The sequence below is a fragment of the Nomascus leucogenys genome, chromosome 4 (assembly GCF_006542625.1).
Source record: "Nomascus leucogenys isolate Asia chromosome 4, Asia_NLE_v1, whole genome shotgun sequence".
NCBI lineage: Eukaryota > Metazoa > Chordata > Mammalia > Primates > Hylobatidae > Nomascus > Nomascus leucogenys.
In genome coordinates, this window is record NC_044384.1 from 37648550 (window position 1) to 37657959 (window position 9410).

Consider the following 9410-nt stretch of genomic DNA (forward strand, 5'->3'; position numbering starts at 1 on the left):
TTTCTCAGCAGAAACCCTACAAGCTAGAAAGGACTGGGGCCCTATCTTCTGCCTCCTTAAACAAAACAATGATCAGCCGAGAATTTTGTATCCTGTGAAACTACACTTCATAAATGAAGGGAAGATACAGTCTTTTTCAGACAAACAAACGCTGAGAGAATTTGACACTACCAAGCCAGCACTATAAGAACTCCCAAAAGGAGCTCTAAATCTTGAAACAAATCCTCAAAATACACAAAAATAGAACCTCCTGAAAGCATAGATGTCACAGGACCTATGAAACAAAAACACAATAAATTAAAAACAACAATAAGGTATTCAGGCAACAAACAGCATAATGAATAGAATAGTCCCTCACATCTCAATACTAACATGGAATGTAAAGGGCTTAAATGCTCCACTTAAAAGATACAGAATGGCAAAATGGATAAGAATTCACCAACCAAGTGTCTGCTATCTTCAAGAGACTCACCTAACACATTAAGACTCACATAAACTTAAGGCAAAGGGGTGAAAAAATATATAACATGCAAATGGACACCAAAAGCAAGGAGGAATAGCTCTTCTTATATAAGACAACAAACTTTAAAGCAACAACAGTTAAAAAAGACAAAGAAAAACATCATGTAATGATAAAAGGACTTGTCCAATAGGAAAATATCACAATCCTAAATATATATGCACCTAACACTAGAGCTCCCAAATTTATTAAACAACTACTACTAGACCTAAGAAATAAGATAGACAACAACACAATAATAGTGGGGGACTTCAACTCTCCACTGACAGCAATAGACAGGTCATCAAGGCAGAAGGTCAACAAAGAAACAACGGATTTAAAGTATACCCAGAACAAATGGACTTAACAGAATATTGTACGCAACAACTGCAGAATATACATTCTATTCATCAGCACATGGAACATTTTCCAAGACAGACCATATGATAGGCCACAAAACAAGTCTCAATAAATTTTTTTAAAATTTAAATTATATCAAGTACTTTCTTGACCACAGTAGAATAAAGTTGGAAATCAACTCCAAAAGGCATCAATCAAAACCATGTAAATACATGGAAAATAAATAACCTGCTCCTGAATGATTATTGGGCCCACAATGAAATCAAGATGGAGTTTAAAAATTATTTGAAATGAACAATAATAGTGACACAATCTATCAAAACTTCTGGGATACAGCAAAGGTGGTGCTAAGAGGAAAGTTCATAGCCTGAAATGCCTGCGTTGAAAAGTCTAAAAAGCACAAATAGACAATCTCAGGTCACACCTCAAGGAACTAGAGAAACAAGAACAAACCAAATTTAACCCAGCAGAAGAAAAAAAATAACAAAGATCAGAGCAGAACTAAATAAAATTGAAACAAAAAAATACAAAAGATAAGTGAAAAAAGCTGCTTCTTTGAAAAGATAAATAAAATTGATAGATCATTAGTGATATTAACCAAGAAAAAGGAGAAGATCCACATAAGCTCAATTAGAAACAAAATGGGAGATACTACAACCAATATCACAGAAAGACAAAAGATCATTCAAGGCTACTATGAACACCTTTATGTGTAAACTAGAAAACCTAGAGGAGATGGATAAATTTCTGGAATATACAATGCTCCTAGAGTAAACCAGGAAGAAATAAAAACTCAGAACAGACCAATAACAAGCAGCAAGATTGAAATGGTAATTTAAAAATTGCCAGCAAAAAAAAAAAAAAAAAGTCTAGGACCAAATGGATTCACAGCTAAATTCTATCAGACGTTCAAAGAATTGGTACCAATCCTATTTACACTATTCCACAAGATAGAGAAAGAGGTAACCCTCCCGACATCATTCTATGAAGCCAGTATCACCCTAATGCCAAAACCAGGAAAAGACATAACAAAAAAAGAAAACTACAGACCAATATCCCTGATGACTATAGATGCAAAAATTCTTAACAAAATACTAGTTAACTGAATCCAACAGTATATCAAAAAGATAATCCACCATGATCAAGTGGGTTTCATACCAGGGATGCAGGGATGGTTTAACACATGCAAGTCAATAAATGTGATACACCACATAAACAGAATTAAAAACAAAAGTGAAATGATCATCTCAATAGATGGAGAAAAAACATTTGACAAAATCCAGCATCCTTTATGATTAAAACCCTCAACAAAATCGGCATAGAAAGTACATACCTTAATGTAATAAAAGCCATCTATGACATGGGGAAAAGTTGAAAGCATTCCCCCTGAAAACTGGAACACGACAAGGATTCCCACTCTTACCACTTCTACTTCTGTTTGCGTAGTACTGGAACCCCTAGCCAGAGCAATCAGACAAGAGAAAGAAATAAAGGGCGTTCAGATCAGTAAAGAGAAAGTCAAACTGTCACTGTTGGCTGATGATATGATTGTATACCTAGAAAACCCTAAAGACTTCTCCAAAAAGCTCCTTGAACTGATAAATGAATTCAGCAAAGTTTCAGGATACAAAATTAATGTACATAAATCAGTAGCTCTGCTATACAACAACAGCGACCGAGCTGAGAATCAAATCAAGAACTCAACCCCTTTGACAATAGCTGCAAAATAAATAAATAAATAAAATACTTAGGATATACCTAACCAAAGAGGTGAAAGATCCCTACAAGGAAAACTACAAAACACTGCTGAAAGAAATAGATGACACAAACAAATGGAAACACATCCCATGCTCATGGATGGGTAGAATCAATATTGTGAAAATGACCACGCTGCCAAAAGCAATCTACAAGTTCAATGCAGTTCCCATCTGAATATCACCATTATTCTTCACAGAACTAGAAAAAAAAATTCATATGGAACCAAAAAAGAGTCCGTACAGCCAAAGCAAGACTAAGCAAGAAGAACAAATCCAGAGGCATCACATTACCTGACTTCAAGCTATACTCTAAGGCCATAGTCACCAAAACAGCATGGTACTCGTATAAAATAGGCACATAGACCAATAGAGGAGAACCAAGAACCTAGAAATAAAGCCAAATGCTTACAGCCAACTGATCTGTGACAAAGCAAACAAAACCATAAAGTGGTGAAAGTATACCCTATTTAACAAATGGTGCTGGGATAATTGCCAAGCCACATATAGAAGAATGAAACTGGATCCCCATCTTGCACATTATGCAAACTTCAACTCAAGATGGATCCATGACTTAAATCTCAGACATGAAACCAAAAATATTCTAGAAGATATCAGAAAAACCCTTCTAGTTATTGGCTTAGACAAAGACTTCATGACCAAGAACCCAAAGCAAACGCCACAAAAACAAAGATAAATAGATGAGACTTAAACTAAAACGCTTCTGCCCAGCAAAAGAAATAATCAGCAGAGTAAACAGACAACCCACTGAGTGAGAGAAAATCTTTGCAATCTATATATCTCACATAGGAAAAATATCCAGAATGTATAAGAAACTCAGATGAATCAGGAAAAAAAAAGTCCCATTGAAAAGTGGAGGCTAAGGACATAAACAGAAAATTCTCAAAAGAAGATCTACAAATGGCAAACGAACATATGAAAAAAATGCTCAACATCACTAATGATCAGGGAAATGCAAATCAAAACTGCAATGAGATACCACCTTACTCCTGCAAGAATAGCCATAATCAAAATATAAAAAAATAATAGATGTTGGCGTGGATGTGGTGAAAAGGGAACACTTTTACACTGCTTGTCAGTGGGGCTGTAAACTAGTACAACCACTATGGAAAACAGTGTGGAGATTCTATAAAGGACTAAAAGTAGAACTACCATTTGATCCAGCAACCCCACCACTGGGTATCTACCCAGAGGAAAAGAAGTCATTATGCAAAATAAGATACCTGCACATGCATGTTTATAGCAGCAGAATTCACAATTGCAAAAACATAGAACCAGCACAAATGCCCATCAATCAATTAGTGGATAAAGAAATTGTTGTATGTATGTGTATGTGTGTGTATGTGTGTGTGTGTGTGTGTGTATATATACAATGGAATACTACTCAGCCATAAAAAGGGATGAAAAAATGGCATTCACAGTGACCTGGATGGAACTGGAGACCATTATTCTAAGTGAAGTTAACTCGGAAGAGAAAAACCCAACATCATATGTTCTCACTCATAAGTGGGAGCTAAGCTATGAGTATACAAAGGCATAATAATGATACAGTGGACTTTGGGGACTCAGGAGAAAGGGTAGGAGGGGAATGAGGGATAAAAGACTACAATTTGGGTACAGCATATACTGCTTGGGTGATGGGTCCACCAAAATCTCAGAAATCACCACTGAATAACTTATTCATGTAACCAAACATCATCTGTACACCAAAAAAACTATGGAAATAAAAAATAAAGAAAAGAAAATGAATGAATTAGCTAAAGTGGCAGACACAAGGGCCATGATGGCTCACAGTATGATCTCACTAAGGCCGATCTAGTCACTAATAATATCCAGTCTTTCAGCAATAGAGGCCAATGCTGATACTTCAGTATGATACCAAACCTCACGTAGAACAGACTCCTGGTGGCAAGTTCATTACACTGGATAAGCTACCTTGAAAATGAGAAGTTTTATTTTGGTTGACATTGTTATATTCTAGCTCGGAGTCTACCTTTAATACACACAATGCCTCTACTAGCATTACTATCTGTATTCGATTTTGAAGACTGCCATAACAAACTGGTACAGAATGGGTGGCTTAAAACAACAGCAACCTATTTGTACAGGTTCTGATGTCCAGAAGTCTAAAATTGGAGATGGGTTCCTAGACTCAATTCCATGTCCCTGAGGAAGAATACATTTCACTCCTCTTGTCTAGCTCCAAGTAGCTGCTACCCCATCTCTGCTTCTGTCTTTACATTGCCTTCTGCTCTCTATCTTCTTCCCTTCTATTTTCTTAAAAGGATTCTTGTCTATGGATTTAAAGCCTACCCTAGTCTAAGATGATGATTTTTGCCTGGTCACTTTGGGTTATTTGTGCTCTTCTAGGTATAAGGTTGTGTGATCATCAAAGGCATGAAAATATTGGTAAGTTTGAGTGAGACATAGTGTCAAACACCAGAGCTCGTTGATTTCTACCTCCCTAAACATTCTCTAGGATGAGGTCTTCTAATAGGTGCTAGGCACATTTGTTGGTGCTATGTTTATGCTAATTCTGACTAGCTAAAATTTGTTGGGAAAAATTGTAAAACCTTACACTGGTGCACCAAATTGTTTATAAAATTGCTAAAAACACAAATGTTCCTTCATCTCTCCTCATATTTTTAGAAACCCTTCTCATGCAAACGGGTCATTCCCATATTTTCAGAAACCCAGTAAACATTTATTGACTCACCACTTCCAAGGTTCCCCAGGGCCAGAGTGATCCCCTTCATATTTTCCAGAAAAACATAGCCACAGTGTCTCATTACAAGGGGATCTATACTTAGCTATTTGTATTTCAGTGTTCATTCATCTATATTCAATCTTTTTAGATTGTAAGCCTCTTATATTAGCTAGCACAATGCTGTGCACACAGCAGTTATTTGATACTAACTGGTTAAATAGATAAATGAAATACTAAATGAACAAATTAATACATGAAAATATTTATGTCTTGTCAAAGTAGAGGTGAATCATTTTTACTATAAATCAATGATGTTGTCAAATCATTGCTCCACAGACAGTACAGAACATAAATTCATTAAATTGATGTTCTACGTGAAGACTGCTTTCCAAATAAATGGGTCCAGACTCCCATTATGAGTACCTGGCTGTGGTGGTACCATGTTGTGCTTTCTGTAAAAAGCAATTGTTAGGAGGGCCAAAAAAGAACTGCTGTGAAACCTGATGGGAGTTTAACTCTAAACAGTTTCCAGATTGTAAAGTGATTGCTTTTGGGTTTCTACTATTTCCCATTCTCATTACACTCTTTGTCACTAGAATGGATTTATGTGGTGCCATATTCTGCACACATTACAATGTTTGTCAAGATAATGAATAGTCTGAAAATTTGAATTTCCAGTACAGTCAGTGAATTATGAAAGTATGTCTTAAAATATTTCATCACTTTGTTCACTTACCCAACAGGCTCAGCTCTCCCTCCTCTCAAAAGCCTAACTGTTGCCAGGAAGAGGTCTGAGAGGTCAGCAAAACAAAGATGAGAATATTGAAAAGGTCAGCATAGCAAGGCCACTTCTTTAATTCACACCACATATTAGACATCAAAATTCTAGGTCCTCACTCTTACAGCAAATGAGAATAAAAAATAGCATAAAATTAATCAGCAACACTTCTTAAAGTGACAAATGGTTATTAATTTCTTTGGTATTCATTACAATAACATTAATCATGAAAAACTCTTTGAATGTGAAAGTAGCCATTATGTGCAGTTCCATAGGAATTTGGTGGTAATTTAGCATTCATTAATGTCCATTTACAATGAAGCGTTACTATATTAATCCACTTTTCTGTGACAAAACCTGTAATAGGCAAAAGACATGTCTGTTCCCTCTGTAGACTTTCCATTTCAATTGTGTAGCCAACTTATGTCTTCAGTTAAGACTAAAATTTTAAGTGGTCTCCTGATTATTGTGGCTAGTCTTTGAGTCCAAGTTTCAAAGAACGTGAAAAATCAAGATTATTATGGGTATCAAGGAGCATAATACAGTTTTTAAAACTTATGTCATTGTTTAAGATGAGTTTTTGCATTAGCTTACAGGTTACTCTAGCCAACTCAGTGAAAATGAATGTAGGATTCAGTCTTCCTAGAGGTAAGTAGCTTGATACTATTCCATGCCTCAAACCCTACCCCTACTCCTGGCTTGTTGTCTTGTTGCAAGTGGTTAAAATGAATAGATAATATCCATTCTGGTTACAAAGAGTGCAATGTTAGTGGAAAATATTAGAAACCCAAAGCAATGACTATTGTCTGGTAAAAACAAAGAACTCTCTACTGGAATAACAGTCAACTTTTTAACAACACCAGTAACGTTATCACCGACACTTACTCTATTCTAGGCATTACTGCAAGAAATTAACATGCATTAGTTAATTTAATTAATTAACAACTCTAGAAAAACAGCACTATTATTAGCTCTATATATAGATTAGGAGAGGAACACAGGACAGGAAGCCAGCAATTGGCTGAGCTAAAATTGAAACCTGCCAGTCTGGCTCCAGAATCTACCTTCTGAGGAATTACACTTTGCTGCCTCTTATATTGCCAGATAGGCTATTTGCAAGAATATTGAGTAAGATGGTAAGCAAAATAACAGGACTAGCATGCACACACATGCGCACACACACACACACACAAACACACACACACATATACCCTTCAATTTCCTAAGGATTCAGGGAAAAGAAGAAATTTGTCCCTGTAAATGAGAGCTTTCCAAAACATGAATGCTGCAACAGGTTCCAGGAGATATTGATGCCTTTGGCCCTGGGGCAGCCAGATGGGGTCTAGGGTAGCCAAAGCCAGGTCAGTTGCAACCCCAATCTGCCTCTTTCAGGCTCCTTGGAGCATTTTGGAGAGAAGCCGGGTCTGAGGTTCTACATACCTCCAGGCCACTGACAAGATGAGTGATGTCTGTCATTGTTGCTGTGTGCCCAGTTAGGCTGAATGCAGACAGGGAGGTGCTGCACTACTTGGCATTACACCTCAGAAGCCAGCTGCAAAGCACAGCCTTGCTGTGGAAATGGAGGAAAGAGCCAACAACACTTCTAGAAAATGTCATGTTGTGAGTGGTCAAGGAGTGCTATCCAGGCCAAGGTGTGGCCAGTTGGGAGTGGTGGTAGGGGCGTGAGGGGATACGACAGGCCAGGCACAAGTGCCTAGTATGCTAAGTGTCAGCAGCACCCTGACTCCCTGCCTTCATAGATGTCAAAACTTCTATCAATCTGCAGCCAATGTGCCCTTTTAATAGAATCCAAACTATCTGAAGTGTGACAGCTCTAACAATGCATGCACATTCTACAAATTAGAACTCCATCATTATTTCTAAATACTTGATATGAAAAAGTCCAATTAGATTTGAATCTTTTCACATTATCACAGGAAATTTTAGTCCATGAAAGAAAAGGAAGGGCTGTTAGATCCTTCAACGTAATGTCAACTCTTGTAAATTGTAAAATAATCACAAAAAACGGTTTTTTTTGTAAAACCATTGTGGAATAAAATTTCTTTGTCTACAAAGACAATGAAGAATTTGAAGACATCATTAAAAACTCTTCAGAAATCATATGTAATCATTTCAAGCATTAACCTTCACATTAAAAAGGTATATTCATGGAAGAAATCCCAGTTTTCATAATAAAATAAATAGAAATTCATCTGAAATTTTGTAAATATGTAATACTATGTTCTTTTATTTTTTGTATTTACTGTTCTTATATAATATAAAGAAAAGGTAATGACCATTTTAGCCTAGCCCTGTAAGAATTTCCTAAATCCCCTCAGCATATCCCAGAATGCCATACAAATATTCTCATGCTTTTCCCGGGGTTTGTGGAAGAGAAGACACAGCAGGAGCTTGCAAAATCACCCAAGGAAGAACAGAAAGCTTTAAAGTCCACCTGCCTTTCTAAAGGTTTTAAAATATTTATCATGCCCATGAAGACATTTTTAAAGTGACAACTTCTCACCAGATTAAAAGGTAAACTCAGCTGAGCAGAGGGAATCAGGTTTTGAACTTGACAGGCCAGGTAGGCTGCCTGGAGCCTGACAAAACCTCTCTTTGAAGATCCTTGCAATGCACATGCAAGTATCTGGCAGTTATACTGGGGAAGAGGCATTTGTTTTATTCCAACTATATAATCCTTGCCTTCCTAGAATTTTGCTACACATCTACAGCATCTACCACCCTGGTTATCCCTTTAGAAAAAAAAAAAAAAAAAGGAACAAGTATTCTGCAGCTGCCCACGGAGCCTGGAGGTCCTAGTTACACATAAGCCCTTGTGAATATGGGCCACCCCATGAGTGAGGGAGTAAGGGAATGCTACCCGCTGTCACCTCCCCTTATGTAGGCAGGGGTGATTGCCTATGGAGGAGTCTCGAGATCTCCATGAAGAAAGAAGCTCTTTTTTTCATAATACTTACTAGAAAGGTCAGATGGCATATAGATTCCCTCTGCCATGTATTTGCTGAGTCTATTGCACAAAGTACCAAACCATATTGAAACTGTTTCCTCATCTCTAAAATGGGAATAGACTTACATATGTCATATGGTCTTTGTAAAGATTCATGAGAATAAGGTTCATTAGGAACACTGCAAGGTCTTCAATATATTTTAACCAATAAAAATGATAGTTATTATAAATGTTTCTTGGACTAAATTGTTAAAAGTATCATTTAAAGTGTTAACTAGCTTCAAAAGTTCTATTTTTACCTGGATTGATAGAGTTACAAGATA

The 9410-nt window shown here is 36.8% G+C and overlaps 1 long non-coding RNA gene across 1 annotated transcript in view; it reads right to left on the reverse strand.

Moving 5' to 3' along the window:
* The window catches only part of LOC105739642, a 123968-nt gene extending 117728 nt beyond the window's left edge, over nt 1–6240 (reverse strand). The window contains exon 1 of the long non-coding RNA XR_001115592.1: nt 6078–6240. This is a non-coding gene — a long non-coding RNA (uncharacterized LOC105739642). The remainder of the gene's footprint in view (nt 1–6077) is intronic.
* Between the last annotated feature and the right edge of the window lie 3170 nt (nt 6241–9410).